This window comes from Canis lupus, chromosome 7 (genome assembly GCF_011100685.1).
Source record: "Canis lupus familiaris isolate Mischka breed German Shepherd chromosome 7, alternate assembly UU_Cfam_GSD_1.0, whole genome shotgun sequence".
Taxonomy (NCBI): Eukaryota; Metazoa; Chordata; class Mammalia; order Carnivora; family Canidae; genus Canis; species Canis lupus.
In genome coordinates, this window is record NC_049228.1 from 11680562 (window position 1) to 11708535 (window position 27974).

General features: G+C 38.5%; 1 pseudogene; it reads right to left on the minus strand.

Moving 5' to 3' along the window:
- Positions 1-1305: 1305 nt before the first annotated feature.
- Positions 1306-27892, minus strand: LOC610143 (annotated as a pseudogene).
- Between the last annotated feature and the right edge of the window lie 82 nt (positions 27893-27974).

Below are 27974 nucleotides of genomic sequence, written 5' to 3' on the forward strand. Positions count from 1 at the left end.
TAAGTAGGCAGTGAGTGTAAAGCTATCACAGGACAAGTTTAACTGGTGTATCACCACAGAGGGCCTATGACCATAGGGTGAGGATAGAGGGCCAAATAAGTGATTCCAAAATGGCAGATGCTCAACAAAGATTTTTGCACATCATTATTTTCATTAAGTTCTACTCTTTCTTATAGAGCACAGCACCTGCCTTATAAAAGCAATATATTTCAGAGGGATAATCTTCTGAGCCATCTTGACACAGTGTGGCTAGTACATCGTGAGCTCTCTCGTGAAGGCTCCATGATAATTACTAATCAAAAAATTCCTGGGGCATGCTGGAACCACCACACAGAGGGAACACTTGAAAACCCCTCCCCAGATAACAATCAAGGGGCCCAGGGTTATTCTTATTTGCATTAAGGTGACTTTTCTAGTGATGCTTTTGGAGTTAGGTTTACCACAGAATAGACTCAGTCTGGTAAAAATTATGCCCAGAGAGCTGCCTGCAGTGACAAGGTAGAGGCCACCACAAACTCAGGCCTTCTCATAGAATTCCCTTTCTTGTGAAGTCCTGGCTGGGCCACTGCTTGACAGAACGGTAATGGAAATATTAGAACTGGGGAGGGGGGGAATAGAGCAGGGAAGAGCTCTCCAGTCTTTTTCACCCAAGCTTCAGGGACGGCTGAGAAGAGGGAGGACCAGATGACACATCCGAGGCTGTGTGTTAGATTCACAGAACCCCACAGTGGGAAGCTGTGACCCAGAAAAAAGAACCCTGATTATACACATACATATACACAATAAGATGACTTCAGAAAAGTGAGAGGCAATTTTCAGTGTCACCTTCCAAGTGTAGACTTTCTAAAGATAAGGACCGAATATTTTCTGTGCTCTGTATTTGGTATAGTACCTACTTTATAGGACTATCCACTAATTCAACAAACATTTATTTAGTGCCTTTGTGGAGCTGGAGAGATAGCCATCACTGATAGAGTCTCCACTCAAGAGAAGTTTTCATTCTTGTGTGAGGTGGTGGGTGGGGGAGTGGGAAACAGATAAAAAAGAAAGGAAATAAGAAAATCACAGATACTAAAGAGTCTTTTAAAAAAAGAAGATGATACATAGAGAGTAGATGTGTGGAGAGTACCATTTACTATTGGGGTTCAGAAAAGGCCTCTCAAAATCAAAAGTTAAAAATGTACATGGTGCCTACATGACCAGAGGATCTAGCCACATGAACGTCAGGAGCAGGAGCATCCTGGAATCACAGGAATAGGCAATAGCCAAGGTGCCAAAGGAAGCACGAGCTTGGGATGTGAGGGCCTAAAGCAAAGCTAGTGTGGCTGAATCATCACAAATGACGAGGAAAAAAGTCCAGGGGATGAGGTCGGAGAAGTGGGCAGGAGCCACATCATGGGAAGCCTTGAGGGTCTTGAATGGCGTTTGGATGTTTGCAAAGGCAATAAAAGCCAGCAGATGTCTTAGAGAGGAAAGTGAAAGTGACAGGATCTTGATTTATATTTTCAAAGACCAACCCAATGGCTATGTGGCGAACAGCAGTCGGGTAAGAGGAGACACTGAGAGACTCGTTAGTGGGTTATTGCAGCAGGCCTCCTGAGAGACAGCTCTGCTAGGGTGCAGACATTCCTCAGGCAGTGTGAGGAAAGGCTTTCTGCACAATGGAACAGCATGAGCAGAAGCAGGAATGCATGCAAGACATCCACAAGTTCAATGAGCTGGAGAGGTCAGTACATTTGAAGAAAATGGTATCAGGACAGAAAAATACATATGTATATTCATAAGGGAAAAAAATATCCCAGATACATGGGAGTCAACAAGTAAAAAATGAAGAGCGTTTGTAAAAATTAAGTAAATAAATAAATAAATAAATAAATAAATAAAATTACATAACATAACATAAACGGAGCCAAGGGATACAGGAAAAGACTAGAGTAAGTGCGGACAAGGCCCCACACAGTTGGGTTAGCAGATTCGACTAAGTAAAGATGTCAATTCTCTCCCAGGTTCTGTTATAAATGTAATGCAATCCCAATCAAATTCCCAATGGTGTTTCTGGATGGGTAACTTGGCAAAAATGTTCTCAATTTCGTGTGGAAGAATATTTGTGTGAGAATCCTGGGAAAGCATACACCCACAGCTAACTGTGTTACTAGCCCTGGCAGGTGTTCGCAGGGACATGAGGACCCCAGACACTCCATCACCCCCGTCCCTTCCAGCTGAGGTTGTCAGCTAAAGGACAGCTGTCCTCTTACACTTAACTCTGCCACAGTATTCTCCAAACTATTTTGACTGTGACCCATGTAAAGAAATATGATTTATATGAGGACACACATTTATTATCAGAACAAAAATTCCATAAATAATGCATATCCTTACATGTGACTCACATTTATATTTTTTATTCAACATTGTTCTCTTCTGTGCAACTCTATCGGATTAAGAAATAATAAGCAGTCAGAACCTTCTTAATTGATTTCATGGTTCCCTAATGTGTCAGGACCCACAGTTTTATTTTTTTTTTAATTATTTTTTTTTAGGACCCACAGTTTTAAAAACACTGTCCTTTGGGGCGTTGGCTCTGCTGCCTGGTCCCATAAGGTGATCTCATTCCCAAGCCTGTCTCTTTGGCCAAGCAGCCACTTTAGCTGAAGATCTCACTTGCTTTGCTTAAATAAGAGATTCAGAAAGTGCTTCCTTTCAATTTCCTTCTAGCCCAAGAATTGCAAGAACAAAGTAAATCTCCCTTGACTGCGAAGCAAGGAAAGGGAAGTAAAATTTATGATCTGTTTGTTCATTTGATATAATAATGATTACGATTAAATAAAGCTCTCAGCCGTTCCTTGCAGGGGACCCCAGTTTCCATCTCTGCGGGTTAGCTTTTCTCGTCCATTTGGTAGGCCTTTCAGCTCTTCTATTCCATCAGGCCAGTTTTTAAAAAATAAAAGGATTTAAGAACATATTCAACATCATCGCATGGAAGACAGTAACCTTCTAATGCGAAGATGTTTGTTTTTAAATGCGCAGAGCTAAAGTACCTTCTAAAAAAAAAAATCCAAGCTGCAGCTCTGTTCTATCTCTATAAAAATTTAAAATCACATTGATTACCCATCTGGCATATCTCTTAGTGGACTAATACCCCCTTCAGAAGCAAAACAGTAAATATACAAAGGGAAACATGATTAATAATTTCTTTTTGTTCTGTTTTTCAGGGCAAGTCCCTGCTCACTCATGCTCTCCACTGAAAATGTTTCATAGCTCTACCCCAAAACAGATATGATAAACTGTCCCCTGATTATCTGCTTAGCAGGATGGGAGAGACCTGGGAGCAAAATTCACTTTTTAGCAGAAAGTTATTGATAGAGTAAGCACCCCATACTGGTCTTTTTCTTTATTGCTGTGTGTGTGAGTGTGTGTGAGTGTGCATTCTGAAACCTGTTTTACTGACATTTACCTCCATTCTGTCATTCACTAATAAGTTCAGTTGTGCCTCCACAAAGCAATTTTCTGGATAATCAGGTGAATGTATCAGGGCACCTGGTTGGCTCAGTGGTTGAGCGTCTGCCTTTGGCTCAGGTCGTGATCCCCAGGTCCTGGGATCGAGTCCCACATCAGGCTCCTCGAAAGGAGCCTGCTTCTCCCTCTGCCTCTGCCTCTGTGTGTGTACGTGTGTATGTGTGTGTGTGTCATGAATAAATAAATAAGATCTTTTTAAAAAATCAAGTGAATGTATCTGGTTGAGCAACCCAACAACTGCTTACACTTGAAACAAAATACTATATTTAAAAAAATACTATATTTTTAAAGAAGTTAGTTATTAGGCTCATTGTTCCAGAATATCTGATATCCTACTTGATAAATTATTACATTCCATCCAAATTGCATGGAGTGCCCCACATATTCCCAATAATTTATCTTCAATGCTTCTCTATCACTTTCTTTACTCCTCTTAGTACCCTTTCTCCATCAACAACCTACAGGGAACTAAACTTGCTTGCTCCCATCCAAAGGGAAGTCACTAGTTCCCCAGTATAAGTTCTTTTTTTGTGCAATCTCTACAACAAAACTTTCAAGTCTCACCTTTTCCTTATGAAGTCCATAAAGAGAATAGCCAGGCTGCGGCTCACACCACTGGTTCAATAGCCACACCTGTATTCTTCCTTGACAATAGGACCCCAATATTCTAGTGGCAATGGGGCTAATTAAATATTTCTTTTCCCAGAATCTTTTGCATCTTAGAGAGGCCATGTGACATAGTTCAGGCCAAAACTACCTCAACAGAAGTCTACTGGAAGTTTTCAGGAAAGCCTTTAGTTTCTTGATTTTAAGGAACAGATACGGCTGGCACTGCCCTCCCATCTTCTTCCTGCCCTGAGCAAATGGGTGATGGCTGGAGCCAAAGTAACCTCCTTTTCTTTAGATCATGAGCCAAAAACAGCAACAACAACCAAACCAAACCAAACCAAACCAAGCAAGCAAAAAAAAAAAAACAAAAACAAACAAACAAACAAACAAACAAAAGGCAAGAAAATCACAAAGACATTTGCTCTGAGATCTCTGAGCCACTGAACCCAAACTGACAGCTCAATCCCTTCAGACCTTTATTTTTGTGAGAAAAATGAAACCTGATTTGGCTAAGCCATTGGTTAGTTGGGTAGGCCATTGCTTGTGTCCTGAACAAGGTGCATGAAGGATTTCATATGAAGTTCCACAGTCCACGACACCAAGGTAGTGCCTCAGGAGCTACCGTGGAGGATAAGGCAGGGGCTAAGTCAGCCAGAGGAACTTCCCACTTCTTTCTGGCACCTGATTTCCCCAGACTAGCTCATCTTTTGTCTTGTATTTCAAGTTTATTATTAAGAATTCATTTAAGGGATGCCTGGGTGGCTCAGTCAGTTAAGCGTCTGCCTTCAGCTCAGGTCATGATCCAGGGGCCTGGGATCCAGCTCCACATCAGGCTCCCTGCTCAGTGGGGAACCTGCTTCTCCCTTTCCCTCTGCCCCTCCCCCTGCTCATGCTCACTTGCTCGCTCACTCCCTCTCTCAAATAAATAAATAAAATATTTTAAAAATTAAAGAAAAAAGAATTCATTTAAGAAAAATAAATTGTTCTGTTTAAGATGCTGTTTAAAACTACGGGGCTAGGTGTTTTTTTCCATTGGAAGATTTGTTGGCTTTATTACGGAAAAGAGGCCCAAAGAAATGAATCATTACTAAGGGAATTTTAGCAATATGGTATCTGTAAAAGGAAGGGCATTTGGATAAGGAAAAACTGGCCTGGATCCCCTCTGACTACATCACTTTCTCTCTTTTTTTTTTTTTTTTTTTTTTTATTTTATTTTTTTTTTTATTGGTGTTCAATTTACTAACATACAGAATAACACCCAGTGCCCGTCACCCATTCACTCCCACCCCCCGCCCTCCTCCCCTTCTACCACCCCTAGTTCGTTTCCCAGAGTTAGCACTTTCTCTCTTTTCCCCGTGTAGCCTGTTAGCCAGTTCTGAGTACCAACCTGACATCATTGATTTTTTTTTTTTTTTCCCAATTAGGTTGGTTGTTTGGTTAGTTGGTTGGTTGATTGGCTGGTTGGTTGGTGGTTCTATCACGAGATACAAAGAGGGCCCATACGATCCTATGTCTTCACTGGATTCCAGGGACCAAAACCCATGTACAAGGTAAATTTAGAGACCTAAGGAATGTTTTAAAATTAATAACAAGTAAGAGAAGAACCTGCATGGAGGTAAGGTGGCATGGATTTGCTTTTGTGTGTCTCTTCTCCAGCGGCCCTATCCCTGAAGACTGAATGGGTGGGGAATCTTGAGACCAATGTTCTGATAAGTTTTCTTCTTTACTGGAAGGGCTCAGTGTGTACCTTATATAACACTGGTGTCCCGAAATCTTTTGCAAAGCCTGAATGTTGGTGTTCAAACTCACACCTTAAATTCATTATGGGTTCTCACAAGTTCACAGAAACAATTGTTTGAGAGTGAAACAGTGCCTGTCTGCCTCCCCTTCCCCCTTATATGCAACCTCTCCCCCATGTAGCACCCATCCATCCTGCAAGGTCAATAATATTTTGCTCACCATGCTTCTGCTCTCCTTCTTTATTTAGCATCTTAGACTGTGGGATTGGAACTGGAGAGGCTTTGGTTTCATCCCAGCTCAGCCACTTACTGCCTGTGTGACCTTGGGCTAGTCTCTTAATTTCTCTGTGCTTCAGTTTCATCATGTCTAAAGAAGGAATAAGAGAAGTACCTACCTATTATCCTCTGGCCAGTCAGCTAGCCTAAAGAGAACTTGGAGCCTGGGGAGAGGTCCCTGCGACCACACTTCCAGCCATCCCTCTACAAAGCTATGACCACCCATGCTGGCCCCTTGACCCATGCTGGCCTAACTACCCAAGGCTGGACAACATTGGGCTTGTTATAAGCCATACATAATTCAAAACACACAAAGTGCCGAGAACAGTTCCTGCAACATAGTAAGTGCTAAATGAGTATTAGTTATTGTTGGTGTTGTTATTTATCTGTCACCCAGTTTCTTCTCCCCATTGGTAAATGAGGGTAACAATGTCCTACCCAATTAGCTCTTAGCCAGCAGACAATCGATTGACAGGATAATTGACTTCGCCAGCTCCTGAAATTTCCTCCCGCGGAAATGATCCTCTCCCGGGTTCCGCCTGTTCAGAGCTTCTCAGCCCCTTAAAGATCCTGCATAATTCAAGCTTCCCTTTTGAAGCCTTCTCCAGCTTGGGCGGCCCACCCTGTCTTCTCCTATTACAGGCAACCACAGCTACTAAGCTACTAACATTAGTCCCTTACAATTTAGTACTAAATCATAGATTGTATTTCATTGTTCTTTATCACTTCAATTCCCTCTTAAAACTCTGGGTTGCCTACGTGGGAGGGTTCAGTCCTCCACACTTGTAATATGTTTTAGTGTCTTGCCCAGTGCTGGGCACAGGGGAAGTGCATCATAATTATTTTTTGATTGCTCTATTTATTTTTATTCTAAATTCATATTTTTATATGCATGCATGGGATTTCTTTCAGTGCAGGTTACATCTGTAGTACAACAAAGTACCAGAAAAAGCTACCACATGATCTCATCTAAACTAGAATTGGACATAAAGCCAATATCAGGGGAAACTTGGAAAGGGCTTCCTCCCTCTGTAATGCTGGAAAGAGACAGGGTTTATACTCCCTGAAAGAGGAAAAAAAAAATGAGGCAGCATCTTCTTGATCTTATTTCATCGATCGAAATTCCGCCTTCCCCTAGGCCTTACCTTGGCCAAATTCAAGAAACAGATGTTTGCATAAAAAAAAAATCTCCCTGGAGTCAGCATGGCTGTTTATCCAATTTTCACCCTGCCATGCAGACTTAGGTTATGTCCAACAGAGTCCAAACAACAAGTTGGAATGTTCGAACTTCAGCCTGGGGAAGGGTTCAAGGAGAGGTGAGATGGCCCCACATCAGGGATGCCGGAGAGAAGAACTCATCGTGAAGAGAAGCAGGACAAGAGAACTTCATTTCCCACTTCCCCAGCTCGGGATCCCTAATCCTCTGAGCCCTACCATTTTCTAAGGGAAGACATTCTTTGGGCTGCCCCTCTCTGCTTCTGCCATCTCTTTATTTCTGCCCTCCCACTACACACACACACACACAAAGTAATTTTTAAATTTTTCTGAACCTTCTGGGATTGCAAAACTGTACCATATTGATGAACTGAGCATGTATCTTTTTTTTTTCGATTCCCCTGTTGAGTTGACATATTTTGATTGTCACATGAGCTGTGAGTAATTACATCAGTACAGATGATGGCTCTGTCTTAGTGATCTACAAATCTGTTAAGTTTGTCTATCTCAACCCCTTTCCCCAACATTACCTTACTAAGTTATATGTAAAACATGAAGACCAGGAGAGATGCTTCTTAATGCAATTTGCAACATCTCAGAGGTGAGAATTGAAAGCCCAGCTCTGATTGCAACATCTGCTCTGAACAAGGGCATCGAGGGACCTGCCATCAGATTTTTTTGTCTTAAGGATGATCACCATGTATGTTCACAAATAAAAATGTGAAGCGTTCTGACAGCCAAGCAAACCATGAAGAATTAAACTTCCCCAACAGGAAAACGCACTGCAACATCCTTTCTGCTATTCATTTGAGAAAACTCCTTCATTCAAGAGCCTTACCACTTCCTGCCCCTGACTGTCTGCCCAGCCCCTGTCAGGTTACCCCCACAGACATGTTTCTGTGAGAGGGCGAGATTCCATCTGGAAAGGGAATGGCCCAATTTTGAAGGAATCAGTTTCTTAATGGTAAAATCAGACTTTTCCAGTAAAGATGTTTCAAGCAGTGTGTTCAGTAGCAGTAAAAGGAAGTTTATAAAATAACCAGCACCTCCCTGGGCAAAATTTTTTGGTGACTCACCAATACCCTTCCAATAAGTCCCTTGGAATGTTGGTCCCTGTGTTCTCTGACCTCAGTCTACCTTTCTTACTACAATCCCTGCCACACTTAAGTGAACTCCAGACAATCTGGAACAACTCGTCTTCCCTGACCATTTCCATCCTGTGTTCTTCTCCTGCTGCTTGTCTTATGTCAATCTTCACTCTGCTGATCATCTCCATCCTGTCACTAGCCAAAGTCCCTCCTCCTTTTAGTGTCTAATACAAGGACTTCTTCTTTGGGTGCTTCTCCTGATCACCCAGCTGTATGCAACCACTCCATTCCTTACAGTCCTGTTGACCCTGGCTTGTAACAATTATCTCACTCTGCTTCATGGTATAGCATTTGTCCTCTTGTCCAGTACCCCCTATAATACTGCAGTCTCCAGGAGTGTACCCAATAAAGAAATGTCTTGAGTACAAAATAAGTGTCTTGTTGTCATGGACTGAATTGTGTCCCCACCCCCATAAATTCATGTGTTAAAGCCCTGACTCCCAATGGGACTGTATTTGGAGACAGGGCTTTTAGGAGGTAATTAAGGTTAAATGAGATCATAAGGATGGAGTCTTTCTCTCCACATTCACGCACTGAAAGGCCACGTGAGGACACAGCAAAATAGGTGGCTGTCTGTAAGCCAGGAAGAAACCCCTCAAAAGAAATCTTGACTGTGGACTTCCCAGTCTCCAGAAAATAATTAAGTGTTGTTTAAGGCACAGTCTATGGTATTTTTTACGGCAGGGGTGGAGCTGAGTAAGGCACTTGTACATTATCAACCATCAATAAATACCGATTTTATACATTGACTTCATGAAGGGGGTGGGTATCAGGAAGATGACAGAGGTGATATCTGAGGGGTTTGGCCCCCTCTCCTACCATATTTGTGCCCCTTTCATAACTAACTAGCAATGTGAGACATTTGGGGCAAGTGGGTACAAGCTAAAGGGCCTCTTAGATGCTTTTTATTTAATTTTGTCTTTTAAAGCATTTGCATGGTACAAAACTTAAGAAGGTATACATTACAAAGTCACAGTGAGAACTGCTGCTTGATATTTCCAAAAGCCAAGCCTTGCTGGGGTGATTCATTCCATTCCCATAATAGCCACTCAGCACTTCCACAGTCTTCAGATATCAAAAAATGCATTTAATTGACAAATTCCAGGGACTTATTCTAACCAGATTGACCAGTAAAAGTAATGTATGTATTTATCAAATAGGTTATCTGGTATTATGTAGGCAATAACCACAAAGTGATTGGCTCTTCAGTCCTTTTGTTGTCCCCAGCAAACCCGGCCCCAAACCCAGTTCTCTTCTGGGAGGTCAAGAGCATGTTTTGTCCAATAAACTTACTCCAATTTTACTTAAATGGTATATTGGATTAGTCAGTGTTCTCCAGAGAAACAGAACCAACAGGATAGAGATGATGATAGATGATAGATAGATAGATAGATAGATAGATAGATAGATAGATAGATATTAGATAGATAGATGATAGATAAAGAGATTAAAAGATTATTTTAAGGAATTAGCTCACAGGATCGTGGGGTCTGGCAAGTCTACAGAGCAGGCTGTCAGGTGGGAAATTCAGGATAGAGTTGGCATTGTAGTTTTGAGTCCAAAATCCAGCTGGAAACTCGGGCAGGGTTTCCCCCCTGCAGCCCTGAGACAGAATTTCTTTTTTCTTTGGGAAAACTTTTTTTTTCTACTTCAGGCTTTCAACTGATTGGATGAGGCCCACTCACATTATTGAGGGTAATCTGCTTTACTCAAAGTCTGCTGATTTAAATGTTAATCACATCTAAAAACCATCTTCACAGCAACATTTAGACTGGCCCAGTCTGTTTAGTTTGACTAAACAACTGGACACCGTAACCTAGCCAATTTGACACATAAAATTAACTATGACAAATGGAGACAAAACTCTGACTGAAGATCTTTAGCTAAGAGAGGTTTTTAGCACAGAGTAATATTGTTTCCCAACAGTCCTTAGAAATCCCTTCATCCTGGCTGAGTTCCTTAAAACATCTAAGCCAAAAAAACCTACGCATCCCAAATTGAAACCGTGGAAGGTTCTGGAAGTTCCTTCAGTGCAAAGTAGTAGAACCTAACCCCAAAGCACTTTTACTTCTGTGGCAAAAATCTCAGGGACATTCCCAGTGAATCCTTGGGAGGTTTTCAAAGAAAAACTCCTGATCAATCCCTTTTGAAGTCTAATAATTTAAACAAATAAGTCTTAAATACTATAACAAGAAGTTCATTCGGGAACACAGTTGATGACAGGATAAAACTTCATGAGTGGACGTACTGCTCAAGAAGAGAAAGATCTCTCTTCTCTCTCCCTCTTTTTTTCTTTTCTTCTTTCTCTTATTTTTAAATATTATTTTTATGGCTTCTTTGCAGGAGAAAAAGACTCTTTAAAACTATAACTCAATGCCAGGCAGAAAACAGACTAGTCTCTTAAACTAATGGCTGTTGTTGAGGGCTCCTCTAGCAATATTCAGCTGAAAAAAAAAATAGAACTTTGCAATAAACGACCTTCACAGAAGAAGACTATTCATGTTAATTAGTAGCTCTTTTCAAATATGATTCATATATGCATTAGGCCATGCCATGCTGAACAATGCATGCATTGTAGTAAACATCAAGATAAGTTTCAAGTGTGGTTATCAAAATTTTAGAAAACTCTAGCTAGGGATTTTTTTTCATACGATTGTGACTTACTGCTCCAAGTGCACGGCACAATGGTATATTTCCTAATGGCTTTTAGCTTTTGCCACTGCCAACTTTTATATTTAAAATCCATACAATTATGGACAATTTATGAACATTATGAGGCTTTTCTTTTTTGCACGGATTCTTACTGATTCGAGCCAGCTTTTATCCTTAGCAAATCAAATGCATTTGCTTACAACACTAGATTCATTCTCACATATTCCACTTTATTCTTATTATTAGTATTCCTTATTATGCATATTTAATTTAAGAATGCATTTTCTCCATTAAAAAATTAGAATATGCTGAAAGAAGTATTAGAAGGTGATTATTTGCTTTAGTTCGCTTTTATTAACTGTGTAAGCCCTGATATGGCCCTTTCAAAGGTAAAAACAAGAGACAAAAATCGCTAAAAAGCAAAATGAAATTTAAATAAAAATCTACTTAAATATCACAGACCTTATGTATGTAATGACGGCATATAAGGTATCAAATTCAAATAAAAGAACGGCTAAAAATCTTTCATTGTTACATGAATGGAAGCTATAAATCTGCTAGTTTTTAAGTAAATACACTACTAAGTACGGTTCTTTAGAGATTAGTTCAGCGAGGTGTACCTTGAAAAAAACAAAAAGTATCAAGTCAGTTGTGCACCTTACTCACTGCCACACACCACACCCCATTCCACCACCCCACTCTCCCCAGTAACACAGGAAAATTAATGGGCCAAGCCTCGGCCTTACATTATACTCCTGTCCTTAGGTCATACTCCTTTAACAAAATAGCTGGGAGTTTAGGGTCTCAAAGTAAGTAAATAGCCAGTTCAGTGGCTTTCTTAATTTGGGGAGCCTTGACTGAAAGCCATCAGCCAAGTGATGTGGTTGCTTTTTGCCACGTGTTGCCTAATAGGTATGAATCTGTCCACTTCTACTCCAAAACGACTGGTTTAACTGGTTGTTTTAAAATTGCAGGGGCAAACCAAAGAACTGAGGTCCCACCTCTATGTGACCAATGGGAGCAGGCTACCCTCCTCCCTACCTCATCACCACACACTCTGGTGCAACTCTGGTTACAGAGTAGGGGTCCTCTATCAACCACGCCGACGACAGCGGGGAAGAACAAAGCATGTCTTTCAGTTTCTTGTCTTTACTGTGTTTAAGGATTACCACTTCCTATTGGCTTGAGACCTTGAAATCTGTAAACATCAGTTGGCTTTGTCTTACTATGAAATCGAAATAAATTAATACTACCTAACATATTTCTGCACCTATTAAGCACCTATTACACGAAGGACATCATGCCAGCTACTTTTGCTATCCTAATGATAATACACCAATAAGAATAGCAGCCCACATCATAGGGATAAAAATCCTTATTTACCCGGTGACTTGCTCTGTGAATATGCACATATTACTTAATCTCACTATGCCTCAGTTTTCGCCTCTGAAAAATAGGGACAATAATAAGACCTACCTCAGGGAGCTATTGTTAAGGATTAAATGTAATACACACAAAAACCCTCAGAACAGCTTTTCAGGCCCAATTGGTATCCTGGATCCTATGCCTCTAGAAGCCCTAGGTATATTTCTCTCCACGTAATAATCCTTAGTATTTTGGAATTTTCAATACCATTTTTAGCTTTAAAAATGGAGCCAGTTCTGCATGACTCCATGCTCTCCCAGCTACACACTATGCCTCAACGTAATAGCCTCACTGCCCCTTTATGGGCTTTAATGACTTGAATGAAAATGGAATTATTTTAGTCAAGACCAATAAATGCCTTGAAAATAAAAATATAAACAGACCTCAATTAATTAATTGGCTAATTATTCTCTCCTGAAACCAATATTTTTTAGTTGTTCCACAACCATGATCAAACACAAAACATCAAAAAATAGTTAAGAGAGCGCTTTCTTGCTATCTTGGCAATTAAGGTTAATCAAGTGCGCAATTAATCACAGAGAGATCAGATACTAATATTTGGAAAGTACCATATATACATTTTCTACCTGGTTTTAAAAAAAATAGAAGTAAGGGTAAGGTGGGAGGGGAATTTTGCTATAGTCTCAATAATGATGCAATGATGATTCAGCAACCTAAGTTCAAATTCCGAAGCCCCAAATCAAAACATCAGAAGTCTATACCATTTATAATCTGTTAATTGCCTTCTTTATAGGAGCCCAAGGATCCAAATACTTGTTTTCATTGGGTGTTATTTTTAACAATATATTTTGGGATTGATAGATCACCTCCAAACACCGTGTTGATGTATCATTCAACAGTAGTGATAGGAGTCTGTGAACCTGTACCTCTTTGCCCTTGGTGAGGGCTAGGTCAGATTGATCATGGCATTATTATGTCATGCATTCTAACAGTCTGCCTCTGGAAGAAAGTCATGTCTGCTGCAGTACAATTATCTAAGACTGATGATACAGACCGAAGTCATTAAAATAAAATTTATTTGGCATGGCTCTTCTCAGTCACTGTTCCAACTTCACAATCCACTTAGTAGGCACAAAGAATTCTCCTTAGCGGGACTACATTTTGACCATGCCAGTAAAAAGCAAAGGCTCTTTTTAACGGACATATTATAGGCAAAATAACATAATCCTTCAGTAAGAGAAGACCGGGGTTGTTGCTTGCTGGAGGTGGACCTCCATCATGAGTATCACGATTTCATCAGTGATGCTTGAGAAAGCCAGAAAAAGATCTATCGATAATCAGGTCAGAAGCAGCTCCATTTTCTAATTTCTCCACAGTGAAAGTCTAGACATTTGTCAAAAGTTTGTGAGATTTTGGTGAGCAATAGAAGTGGGGATGATAAACAGTGGTCAGCAGCATGCTGTCCTTCAAGTAGATCCTAGAAGACACGGCTTGAACACCCCCTAAGAACATGGAGAGGGCTCCTCTTGGTCTGGAATTTCCTGCTCATCCCTTGACCCCCTCCTGTTCCAACTGAACCCTTTATTTATCTCTCAGTGACTTCTATAGTACACCCCCCTTCTCCCCAACTACCTGCACATTCAGGACTCTCATGTTACTTCAAGTTGTAGAACATCTGAGGTCATAGGACATGGCTACTTCTGACTCTCATGCGTCTACCTTAGATCCCCCCCTGACTCCAGCTCCCATACCTCCACCTGGATTTTGGATTCTATGCTTCTAGAATTTCTTCAAAATCCTCTAGCATTTTGGAATCTTCAATTTCTTCTTCCTCAGTTCCACCCCTCTCTCTCCCTGTCTCTCTCATATACACACACAGAAGCAATTATAGTTGTGTCTCTAAGTCTATTATAATAATATAAATTAAATGGGAGAAAAGACAATAAGCAAAGGAGTAATCAAGATTTGATAGATTTCATCCAGCAAGGAACACATGAAAAAAATTTTAATTAACTTTCTTTTTACATAATTATATATTAACTGTATCCATTTAAAGTGTACAATTCAGTGAGTTTTGACAAATGTCCTTATCTTCAAGATATAGAACACTTTCATGGGGATCCCTGGGTGGCTCAGCGGTATAGCACCCACCTTTGGCCCAGGGCATGATCCTGGAGTCCTGGGATCGAGTCCCACGTCGGGCTCCCTGTGTGGAGCCTTCTTCTTCTTCTGCCTGTGTCTCTGCCTCTCTCACTCTCTGTGTCTCTCATGAATAAATAATTTTTTTAAAAAATAAAAAAATAAAAGTAGAACACTTTCATAATCCCCCCCTTGTGTCCCTTAACCCTCCATCCCTCCCTCTACTCCTGGCCATAGGCAGCTGCTGATGTTTCTTGACAATTTGGACCAATTTGCATCCCTCAGTATATTATATAAATATACTGATATTATAATATATAAATATATTATATAAATATAATCACACAGTTTGTGGTCTTTTGTATCTGATTTCTTTCACTTAGTTAAATTACTTTGAGATTCATTCATATTGGTATCATTCATCCATATATATATATATATATCAGCAATTCACTTTATTATTGCTGAGTAATAGTCGATTGTATAAGTGTACTTATTGCTTATTTATTCACCTGTTGATGAACACATATCATTTACAGTTTGAGGCTATTTCAAATACATGGTCATGAACATTGTGCACAATATTTTGTGTGTGCATATGTTTTTATTTCTTTGGGGTAAATACCTAGGAAGAGAACAGCTGGTGGTATGATAGGAATATGTTTAACTTTTAAAGAAAATAACAGCTTTCCAAAGTAGTGGCACCATTTTACATCCCCACAGCTATATGTGAGAGCTCTGTTTGTTCCACATCCTTGTCAACATTCAGTATTATTAGCCATTTAAATTTCAACTATGTAGTGAAGTCTCATTGTGGTTTTAATTTGTACTTCCTTGATAACTAAATGATTTTGACCATCTTTTCATGTGCTTATTAGCCATTTGCAGATCTTCTTTTGTAAAGCACATGTTCAAATCTTTTGTCTATTTTCAAAGTCAAGTTTTCTTCTTGAGTTGTAAGGATTCTTCATATAATCTCGATTCAATTTCTTTGTTAAATACATGTATTGAAAATATGTTTCATCTGGCTTGCTTTTTCATTTCTTAATAATATCTTTTGAAAGCAAAATTTTAAATTTTGATAAAGTCTAATTGCCACCTTTTTTTTTTCTTTAATGGTTTGAGCTTTTTATATCCTAAGGGAATCTTTGCCTGCTGCAAGGTCCCAAAGGTTTGATTTTATGTTTTATTCTAGCATTTTTATATCGTCTTTCACATTTAGGTCTATGGTCCAAATCATTTTAAAATAATATCTTACAGTTATGAGAGCAAAAACTATTCTAGAAAAATAAAACCACTGAGTGATTTGCCATTATTTTTTTTAATGTTTGTGCTTCTAATTTTTGTTGAGTTTAGTTAAGTTTTGTCTTGGAGAAGATGTGAAAAGAGTTATACATATTGTGTAAACCCTTTGTTTTCTTTTTAATTAAAAGTTTATTTTGCACTAGTTTTATAAGCATTTTTTATATTCCAGCCTATATTGAGAACATTTTCCCATAACCTTCCATATTTTCAAAACCATAATTTGAAGTAGGTGCAGAGAATCCCATCTTATTAATACACAAAAATGTATTTAGACAGTTCCTTTCTTTGGTATTTATCTTGATTCCGAATGTTTATTATAAATGTGGCTTAGAATGTACTTCCATATAAGTCTTAGATCTCTGGTTATTTCCTTAGCATAAATTTTTATATGTGGATTTATTGGTTTAAAGGATAAGAACAGAGGATCCCTGGGTGGCGCAGCAGTTTGGCGCCTGCCTTTGGCCCAGGGCGTGATCCTGGAGACCCAGGATCAAATCCCACATCGGGCTCCCGGTGCATGGAGCCTGCTTCTCCCTCTGCCTATGTCTCTGCCTCTCTCTCTTTCTCTCTCTGTGACTATCATAAATAAATAAAAATCAAAAAAAATAAAGGATAAGAACATTTTTTAAACTTTTGATACATATTGCCAGAAAGAATGTAGCAATTTACAGACCTCCCAGTAGTTTGCAAAAGTACAGATGCACCGTCTCTGATTTGTGACACTATCTTTGGTTTTAATCTTAGCAAATCTTCTCAGACAAATCATTGTTGTTTTCATTTGTATTTCCTAGGTTATAGTAAGCCTGAATATTTTTTCATATGTTTTTGGATCATTTGTGTTTCTTTTTTGTGAATCACTTGTTCAAACCTTAGTCTATTTTTCTAATGAGACATGTTTTATTGATTTATGAAAACTCTTTATATATAAGCCTACACCAATATATTATGTTAATCTATTTCAACCAAAGGTATTCCACATATTTTTTGTTTCTTGTTATTTAATTTTGTTTATGATATTTCTAATCTGTAGATTTTTAAAATTTGGAAAGTTAAACCTATCAAATTTTTGCATTAAAATTATTTTCCAGGGGCACATGGATGGCTCAGTGGTTGAGCACCTGCCTTCGGCTCAGGTCACGATCCTAGCATCCTGGGATCAAGTCCTACATAGAGGTCCCTACAGGGAGCCTGCTTCTCCCTCTGCCTATGTCTCTGCCTCTCTCTGGGGGTCTCTCATAAATAAATAAATAATAAATAAATAAATAAATAATTTAAATGATATATTTTCCACACCTCATTAACATACATATTTATAGACAAACTAATATTTTATTTTTCATATTTTATGCATTGTTTTTACATTGTAATGTTCTCATAGATCTATGATGTATTTTAGCATACAGTGCAAAGAAAGACCGTGTCTTAGCCCCTGTTCCTTGGAAAGCAGAACCTGAGGAAAAGCTTACATGGTAAGAGTATTGGGGGAGAGGGATCCCAAGGTATCAAGAGTGAGAAGAAAGGGAAAATGAGGAAGGGCAGCAGGAAAGAAAATCAAAGGTGGTGCATTATTGTCACGCTTGGCCATGGCTTCACGGGAAAACACAGCCATTGCTCAGTCATGCAGGGTGTCAGCAGACAGGCTGACAGAGCCAGTGCCTGAGTCCAATGGAGCAGAGAGAGGATGAGGAGGGAGGAAGTGATCTGTCAATTCTCTGTATCCTTTCTTTTAAGGAAAAAGTTTATGCTTCTGAGGTGTTTTACCCCAGTACTGCTAGGGAAGGGTGGACTCCATGGAATCAGCTGTGTACAGCTCGGGTGCTGGAGCTGCTGTACATCCTATGTGACAGACAGGAGCAATGGAGGCTGTGCTCTGGAGGCTGGTGGAGCCTGGCAAATCCAGACAGGCACTTACACTGGTCTAGTAGAGCATGTGATTTTAATAGCTAACCATTTTCTGTAGCTCCACATAATGGATAATCAATCCTTTTTTTTTCTACCAATTTAAATTTCAACATTACCATAGTCTAAGTTCTTCATTATACGAGGGTTTACTTTTGGTTCTATATTGGTTCTATACATCTAGATGATGTACCAATGTACATTTATAATAATTTATAGCTCTCTGACGGTACAAATTTCTTTTTTTTTCAGTTTTTTTCTTGGCTTTTATGAGAATAAGCTCACATGTGTAGGTAAAATCATAATAATTTTAACTAGTTTCATAAAACAGTTGGGGATTTGTATATAAATCACATTAAATTAATACACGTGTTTGGGGACTAACAATATTTTTATACTGCCATTTTCCACCATTGATGAATACAGCAGCAGTGTCAGTCAACTTATTTCGGTTTTCTTTTTAATGTCCTTCAGTAAAATTTTCCAATTGTTTTTCATGTAGCTTCTGCAGAACTTTTAGTAAATTTATTCCTAGATATTTTAAATTAAGTACTCCAGTGAGCAGGAATTCTTTTATTATGCTTTTTAATTGCTAAAATTCTGGCATGTAGTAAACATTTTATATATTAATTTTATAACTAACCATGTTTCTAAACTCCTAACTAGTTCAAATAATTTTTCAGTTTAGTCTCATGGGTTTTCTAGGTAGACAATCATATTGTCTGTCAATAATAATTTTTTCTTTCTTCTCCAACAATTATATTTCTTATTTCTCTTTTTTGCCCTTCTTCATTGGCTATAACTTCAGAAGAGTGTAAAGTGAATAACTGTGATGTCATCTTTTATCTTGCTCTTACCTTTAGTAAGAATGCTCTTTAAAAAAAATATTCCTGCTACTTTACTTTTAAATATCATATTGACTGTTTGTCTCAGAGAGAATTTTAAATCATATCAAGATAGAACATTTCTATTGCTCGATTGTGAACAGCTTTTTAAATTGATGATTAATGTTTAATTTATATCTTTTTGTTTTGATTAGACTGACCAGAACATTGTCTGTTTTACTGGGACAGGAGGCTGAAGCTTTTGATCCAATGCTCTTTTTAATTGGACACTGGCCTTCCACTTAGGACTCAGCTGCTTCTCCAGGGAAGGACCCTCTGCTCTGTCCTTCTGCTGCATAGGATACAAAAACCCTCAGCTTTGGGTCAGATTGGCCATCTACCATCTGACACTGCTCTTAGGGCTGAGTTGCTAAGCACTCAAAACTGTTTAAATTTGTGTCACCCCAAAGTTATAGCCTGCAAACCTATCTTGCTACCAGCATCTATCTACTCTTAGGCTTGGAGTAGTTTTTATTTATTTGTTTTTTTGTCTGTTAGTTAGGGGGGAGTGTGCCATAACAATGATTTTTATGCTAGTTGTGTCTCTCATCCTTGATCTTTGGACACTAGTGATCCCAATCCCAACACAGCCCAATTGTTACTTTGCTTGGCTTTTCTTTTTCATTTTGACATAAAACCTTTGTGGCTTTTTATACTTTATTAAGATAGAATACATAGTTTCTGTTTCATCAGTTATTTAGAAGCTTTCATGTGCTCTGGAAATTTCTATCCTTTTTCTGATAGAACTGTGTTTTCCATCAGGGAAGTGAGGAAGTACATGGGATTCCATTGGACCCCTCCAATCCACATGTATGTTTATACCTGATCAGGTCCTCTCCCAATTTCCAAAGTTTCTCTTTTGCCTTTTTTCCAATTTTCTTATTTCTTTCTAATCATCAGCCCTCCTTCTCTCAGCAAGTGAACTTAACTCTTACTTTACTGAGAAAATACAGGTTAGTAGGTAGGAACCCCCATCCTTTAATCTATAGCTAATTCTGGAGTCTTCCTTATTGTCTCCCCAGTTTATTCCCTTTCCTCCAGCTTCATGGGATTCTCCATTTACCCTTCAGTATGGGATCAACCCCTTTACCCATTTTCATCCAATTCCATCATCTCTCTTCAGATAAAGTATTTACCTCTGCTCCATTTGCCACCTCTCTCCTTTGTTGATTCGTAAACTCTAAACTCCTTCAGGTCTTCATTTTGGTTTTAAATCTCTCTGATTTCCTATTATTCTATCTCTCTCCTTCCCAGTCAGAAATATCAAAATACACCAGTTCCTTCTCTGGTTCCTTCTGCCTGTTTCTTAAATCCTCCCTCCACCCAGGGTTTTATTTTTAGTAGTGTTTTTATTTCATAATACATTGAATGAGATCCCCCCTAGGTAATCGTTTTCACTCCCTGAACTTCTAGTGGTCTATACACTGCTGACACCAATGTTGTCATTTCTGTTTCAAACCCCACTCCTAAATTACATACTGCCTGTTGAGGCATCTCAACCTGGTATTCCACAAGCACCTCCAAACAGGATGTACAAAGCCCCACTGATCAAACTCCTCCCCAGATCTGCTCTTTTATTGTCTTAAGTGTCATAACTGTCCACCCAAGTTACCCAAGCCATACCAGGGGTCACCTGAGCCCCGTCTACTGTCTGCATATCCAGTCAGTGCCACACGCTGTCTTTTCTCTTTAAGTTCCCCTGTGTCATTCTCTTCTCTTCTGTGCTCCCTGCTGCAGCATGACCCTAATCATTTCTCTTTGGAGCATCTTGTACAGTATCTCTGCTCTGAATGTTTTTTGTTTTGTTTTGCTTCATGAACCAAGCTTTTTCTGATCGCTAGATTTTCCACATTCTTCCCACTATTCCCTCACCCTAAAACACTCATCTATTCTGATATTAACCTTGTCAAACACTCCTGAACACAATCATCAACTGAGCTCTTCCTTCACAAAAAACAAAATGTAGTTCTATTTAAATCACTTATGCTGAATAGACTGTCCTTTTACCAGTGCATAGTCTTTCCTCCTTTGTCGAATATTAGTTGACCATAGAGTTGAGAGTCCACTTCTGGATTCTCTACTCTGTTCCATTGAAGCAAGATAGGTGTGCATGTGTCTGTTTTTGTGCTGATACCACACTGTCTTCATGATCACAGCTTTGTAGTACAACCTGAAATCTGGCATTGTGATGTCCCCAGCTATGGTTTTCTTTTTTAATATTCCCCTGGCTATTTGGCTTCTTTTCTGATTCCACACAAATCTTAAGATGATTTGTTCCAACTCTCTAAAGAAAGTCCATGGTATTTTGATAGGGATTGCAGTAAATGTGTAACTTGCCCTGGGTAATATTGACATTTTCACAATATTAATTCTTCCAATCCATAAGCATGGAATATTTTTCCATCTCTTTGTGTCTTCCTCAATTTCTTTCAGAAGTGTTCTGTAGTTTTTAGGGTATAGATCTTTTACCTCTTTGGTTAGGTTTATTCCCAGGTATCTTATGCTTTGGGTGCAATTGTAAATGGGATTGACTCTCTAATTTCTCTGTCTTCTGTCTCATTGTCAGTGTATAGAAATGCCACTGATTTCTGGGCATTGATTTTGTATCCTGCCACATTGCTGAATTGCTGTATGAGTTCTAGCAATCTTGGGGTGGAGTCTTTTGGGTTTTCTACATACTGCATCATGTCATCTGTGAAGAGGGAGAGTTTGATTTCTTTGCCAGTTTGAATGCTTTTTATTCTTTTTGTTGTCTGATTGCTGAGGCTAGGACTTCTAGTACTATGTTGAATAACAGTGGTAAGAGTGGACATCCCTGTCATGTTTCTGATCTTAGGGGAAAGGCTCTCAGTTTTTCCCCATTGAGAATGATATTTGCTGTGGACTTTTCACAGATGGCTTTTAAGATGCTGAGGAATGTTTCCTCTATCCCTACACTCTGAAGGATTTTGATCAGGAATGGATGCTGTCTTTTGTCAAATGCTTTCTCTGCATCTATTGAGAAGATCATATGGTTCTTGTTTTTTCTCTTGTTGATGAATAAATGGTGCTGGGAAAATTGGACAGCCACATGCAGAGGAATGAAATGAGACCATTCTCTTACACCATACACAAAGATAAACTCAAAATGGATGAAAGATCTAAACGTGAGACAAGAATCCATCAGAATCCTAGAGGAGAACACAGGCAACACCCTTTTTGAACTTGGCCACAGTAACTTCTTGCAGATATTATTATGCTTTTTAATTGCTAAAATTCTGGCATGTAGTAAACATTTTATATAGATCAAGAATGAGAGACACAACTAGCATAAAAATCATTGTTATGGCACACTCCCCCCTAACTAACAGACAAAAAAACAAATAAATAAAAACTACTCCAAGCCTAAGAGTAGATAGATCCTGGTAGCAAGATAGGTTTGCAGGCTATAACTTTGGGGTGACACAAATTTAAACAGTTTTGAGTGCAATCTATGAAAGCAAGGGAAACAAAAGCAAAAATGAATTATTGGAACTTAATCAAGATAAAAATCTTCTGCACAGCAAAAGAAACAGTCAACAAAACTAAAAAACAACCTACAGAATGGGAGAAGATATTTGCAAATGACATATCAGAGAAAGGGCTAGAATCCAAGATCTATAAAGAACTTATTAAACTCAACAGCAAAGAAACAAACAACCCAATCATGAAATGGGCAAAAGGCACGAACAGAAATCTCACCAAAGAAGACATACACATGGCCAACAAGCACATGAGAAAATGCTCCACATCACTTGCCATCAGGGAAATACAAATCAAAACCACAATGAGATACCACCTCACACCAGTGAGAATGGTGAATATTAACAAGACAGGAAGGAAACATCAAATGTTGGAGAGGATGTGGAGAAAGGGGAACCTTCTTGTACTGTTGGTAGGAATGTGAACTGGTGCAGCCACTCTGGAAAACTGTGTGGAGTTTCCTCAAAGAGTTAAAAATAGAGCTACCCTACGATCCAGCAATTGCACTACTGGGGGTTTACCCCAAAGATACAGATGTAGTGAAAAGCCAAGGCACCTGTACCCCAATCTTTAAAGCAGCAACATCCACAATAGCCAAACTGTGGAAGGAGCCTCAGTGTTCCCTCAAAAGGTGACTGGATAAAGAAGATGTGGTGTATATATACAATGGAATATTACTCAGTCATTACACACAATGAATACCCACCATTTGCTTCGATGTGGATGGAACTAGAGGGTTATTATGCTGAGTGAAGTAAGTCAATCAGAGAAGGACAATCATTACATGGTTTCACTCATATGGGGAATATAAAAAATAGTGAAAGGGATTATAAGGGAAAGAAGAGAAAATGAGTGGGAAAAATTAGAGGGAGTACAAAACATGAGACTCCTAACTCTGGGAAATGAACAAGGGGTAATAGAACGGGAGGTGGCGGGGGGATGGAGTGACTGGGTGACAGGCATTGAGGGGGCACTTGACAGGATGAGCACTAGGTGTTATACTCTATGTTGGCAAATCAAAGTTAGATAAATAAATAAATAAATAAATCACTTGTGCTTAAAAAACCTCTCACAGGCTTCCACTGCCCTTGAGATAAAGTCCAAACTCCTTAGCATGGCATACAGATATTCTTCTCTAGACTTTTCTCTCACCAAACTTCTGTGCAGCCCTTTTGTTCTCATCACAGCAAACTTCTCTGCCATTCACAATACTGTTCCATGCCACTATGATTCAGATCTCTGCTCAGCTTTTTTATCTACCTACAATGTATCTAATACCTCCTCCCCTATCCCTGTCAAGCAAACCAACATTATTTTATCTTTTTTAAATGATCTCAAAAATCACCTACCCTTTGAATCTTTTTCATGCCACCACCCTGTCACTTAAAACTGATCATCTTTCTTTTTTTGCACTCCTATGTGGACTTCTTACAATGCCTTAAATGAACGTATTTGTTTTCAAATCTATTGGTCTCCCTGTAATAACAAACTTATTATACTCTTTCCTTTATTTCTTTATCCAAAAACCAATATGGCCATCCAGAACCCATTTTTAAGCATTGTGCAACCATTGGCAACATAAAGATTAATAACACAGACTCTTTGCTCCAAGCACATGTAGAGAAATATATCCATACAGCATGTACACATACAGCATAGCAAGTATCCTGATAGTGACATTCACCATTTATTTATCTCATGGGCACAAAGAAAAAGTGTTTAATTCAGTTAGATTAAACAACACACTCTTGAACAACCAATGAGTCAAAGAAAAAAATCAAAAGGGAAATCAAAATATATCTCGAGACAAACAAAAATGGAAATCCAACGTATTATAAGTTAGGGGATGCAGATAAAATAATTCTAAGAGAATGTATAGCTATAAATGCATACACTAAGAAAATATAGTTCTCAAGAAACAATATAACATTATGAGGAACTAGAAAAAGAAAAAAGAAAACTAGGCCCAAAGTAAGCAGAAGAAAGAAAATTTTAAGGATTAGAGAAGGAACAAATGAAATAGAGAATAGGAAAACAAAAGAAAAGATTTTTTTAACCTAATAGTTCTCTGAAAAGATAAAGTTGACAAATATTTAGTTAGACTAACCAAGAAAAAGAGAGCGAGTTCAAATAAAATTGCAACTGATACCACAGAAATACGAAGGATCATAATAGACTACTATGAACAATTTATGCCACAAATTGGATCACCTAGAAGAAATAGATTTATCACTAGAAATATACAACTGGTGTAACTAAATCATAAAGAAATAGAAAATCTTTACACTCAGTAATAAGTGAGGAGATTGAACCAGTAATTTAAAATCTCCAAGAAAAGCTAAGACCAGATTACTTTACTAGTGAATTCTACCTAACATTTAAAGAAGATTAACACCAGTCCTTCTCAAACTCTCCAAAAAACTAAAGACCAGGAACTCTCTCAAATTCATTCCATTGGTGCTACTTACAGTATCTTGATACCAAAACCAGATAAGGACAATAAAAGGAAGAAAAACTATAGGCCAATATCCCTGGTGAATATAGATGCAAAATACAAGTAAACAGAATTCAACAGCATACTGAAAGGATCACACACATTCCAGCAAGGATGGTTCAACATATGCAAATCAATAAATGTGATATATCACATTAATAGAATAAAAAATAAAATTAAGATAATCATCTCAATAGATGGGGGGATCATTTAAAAAAAAAATTCAACATCCTTTCATGATAAAAACTCTTAACAAATTAGGTATGGAAGGAATATACCTCAACATAATGAAGGCCATATATAACAAGCTCACAGCTACTCAATGGTGAAAGGTTGAAAGTTTATCCTCTAAGATCAGAAACAGGACAAGGGTGCCCACTCCTATTCAACACAGTACTGGAAGTCCTAGCCAGAGGACTTATCTACCTTTGGTATTAAGGTGATGGCCAGAACAATCGGGCAGAAAAAGAAATAAAAAGCATCCAACAGAAAAGAAGAAGTAAAATTGTCTCTCTTTGCACATGACATGATCTTATATATAAAAAACTCTAAAAATTTTTTCTGAGTTAAAGCAGAAATTTATTAAAATCTATTTATATAGTGTTTTACAAACAACAAAAAATGTACACAGTCCTCATCATTCGGCCATCAACCCTATTCTCAGAAGTGCTTTGAGATACAATGGCCAACAGACACATGAAAAAAATGCTCAACATCACTTGGCATCAGGGAAATACAAATCAAAACCACAATGAGATACCACCTCACACCAGTCAGAATGGCTAAAATTAAGAAGTCAGGAAACAACAAATGTTGGCAAGGATGCTGAGAAAGGGGAACCCTCTTACACTGCTGGTGGGAATGCAAGCTGGTGTGGCCACTCTGGAAAACAGTATGGAGGTTCCTCAAGAAATTAAAATACAGAAATATAGGTAAATACCCCAAAGATACAAATGTGATCTGAAGGGACACCTGCACCCCTATGTTTATAGCAGCAATATCCATGATAGTTGAACTATGGAAAGAGTCCAGATGACAGATGAATGGATAAAAAAAGATGTGGAATATATATACAACAGAATATTACTCAGCTATCAGAAAAAAAATCTTATCATTTTCAAGGATATGGATGGGACTAAAGGGTATTACGCTAAGTAAAATAAGTGGATCAGAGAAAGACAATCATATGATTTCGCTCATATGTGGAATTTAAGAAACAAAACAGAGGATCATAGGGGAAGGGAGGGAAAAATAAAATAAGATGAATAAGAGACACTTAACTCTTGGAAAATAAACTGAGGGTTTCTGGAGAGGAGAGGAGTAGGGGAAGGGGTAACTAAGTGATGGGCATGAAGGAGGGCATGTGATATAATGAGTACTGAGTGTTAGATACAACTGATGAATCACTGAACTCTAAAACTAATAAAACACTCTATGTTAATTATCTGAATTTAAATAAAATTAAATTTAAAAAAGAAACCATCAACAAAAAGAAGTGCTTTGAGAGAAGACAGATTTCTCTGCCTTTCTCCTAAAAAAAAAAAAATTCTGTTTATACTCCTGAAAATGATGCATTTATTACATCACCTCTTATAAGAACAATCCCACTGAGATCCCAAAACCTGTACAGAGAGTGAAGAGATCTTAGCAAAGAACCTCCTCCAGAATGCAATGCTTTATCACAGAGGTGTAATGTAGGAAACACATAAAAAGGTGGCTGTCAGGGATGCCTGGGTGGCTCAGTGGTTGGGTGTCTGTCTGCTTTTGGCTTGGGGCATGATCCTGGAGTTCTGGGATCAAGTCCCACATCAGGCTCCCTGCCAGGAGCCTGCTTCTCCCTCTGCCTAGGTCTCTGCCTCTCTCTGTGTCTCTCATGAATAAATACATAAAATCTTAAAAAAAAAAAACTGGCTGTCAGAGGAGTGTATGTGATCTGACAGGTGGGCCATGTAGAGCCTGATGGGCAGACCCACACTGTGGGGCATGGCCAGCTAGGACTGCATGGCCTCCAAGGCCTCTTCTTACTCCTTATCTTCTGAGGTGGCTATTCCTCCTGGAGGTTTGATCTCCAGAAGTATATTGGTCACATTACTAGCTGTTTTGCCAAAGGCTCTTGCTGTAATTTCAAACAAAATTTTATCAATTGCATGTCTGCTGCTTCTACCATTTCTTCCAGATCATCCATGCTTTCAAAAGTGTCCTCTTCTGTCTCTTCCATGATACCAGCCTTCATAATCTCTTTGGACAATTCCTGTCTGGTGCCCTGGATTGACGAGATCTTCACAAGACTCTGAATGGCCTTTGTCACTTCTGTGCTCTTTTGCAGGGAAAGATTCAGCCACTTTCAAACCACCAGCTGGTTCTTCATCTGCACAAGCACAGAGTTCATGTGAGCTTTGGATGCATAAAGCCTGCTCACAGCCTTCCTTGACCTATCCTCTCATTAGCCAGAACCACACAGACATCCTTCTGGCCCTTCTTGGCAGCATCTTTCACAGATTATTTCATTCTTTCTTTTTCTCGTTTTCTCTTTGGATATCTCTTATTTGCCTATCTGCAGCTCTCATTTCCCTTTCTAATCAACAAGATCAACATACAAAAATCAGTTGCATTTCTATACACTAACAAGGAACTATTTTAAAATGAAATAAAGACACCATCTCCCCACCTCAGCATGTAGAATAGCATTAAAAAGAATAGTATCTTAGGAATAAATTTAACCAAGGAGGTAAAATATCTGCATTCTTTCAAACTATAAAACATAGATGAAAGAAACTAAAGAAAACACAAGTAAATGAAAAGATATTCTGTATTCATGGATTAGAAGATCTAAAACACTGTTAAAATGTCCATACAAGTCGAAGTGATCTACAGATTCAGTGCAATCCCCATTAAGATTTGGATGGCATTATTTATGGAAATAGAAAAAAAAAGTCCTAAAATTGATATGGAAACATGAAAGACCCTAAATAACCAAAGCAATCTTGAGAAAGAGAACTAAGCTGAACTTATTACACTTCCTGATTTCAAATTTTATCACAAAGCTAGGGTAATAAAAATAAATAGGCATAAAAACAGATACATAGACCACTGGAACAGAATTTAGGACTCAGAAATAAACCCACGCATATATAATCAACTAGTATTTGACAAAGGAGCTAATAATACTCAATGGAGAAAAGAAAGTCTCTTCAATAAATGGAGTTGGGAA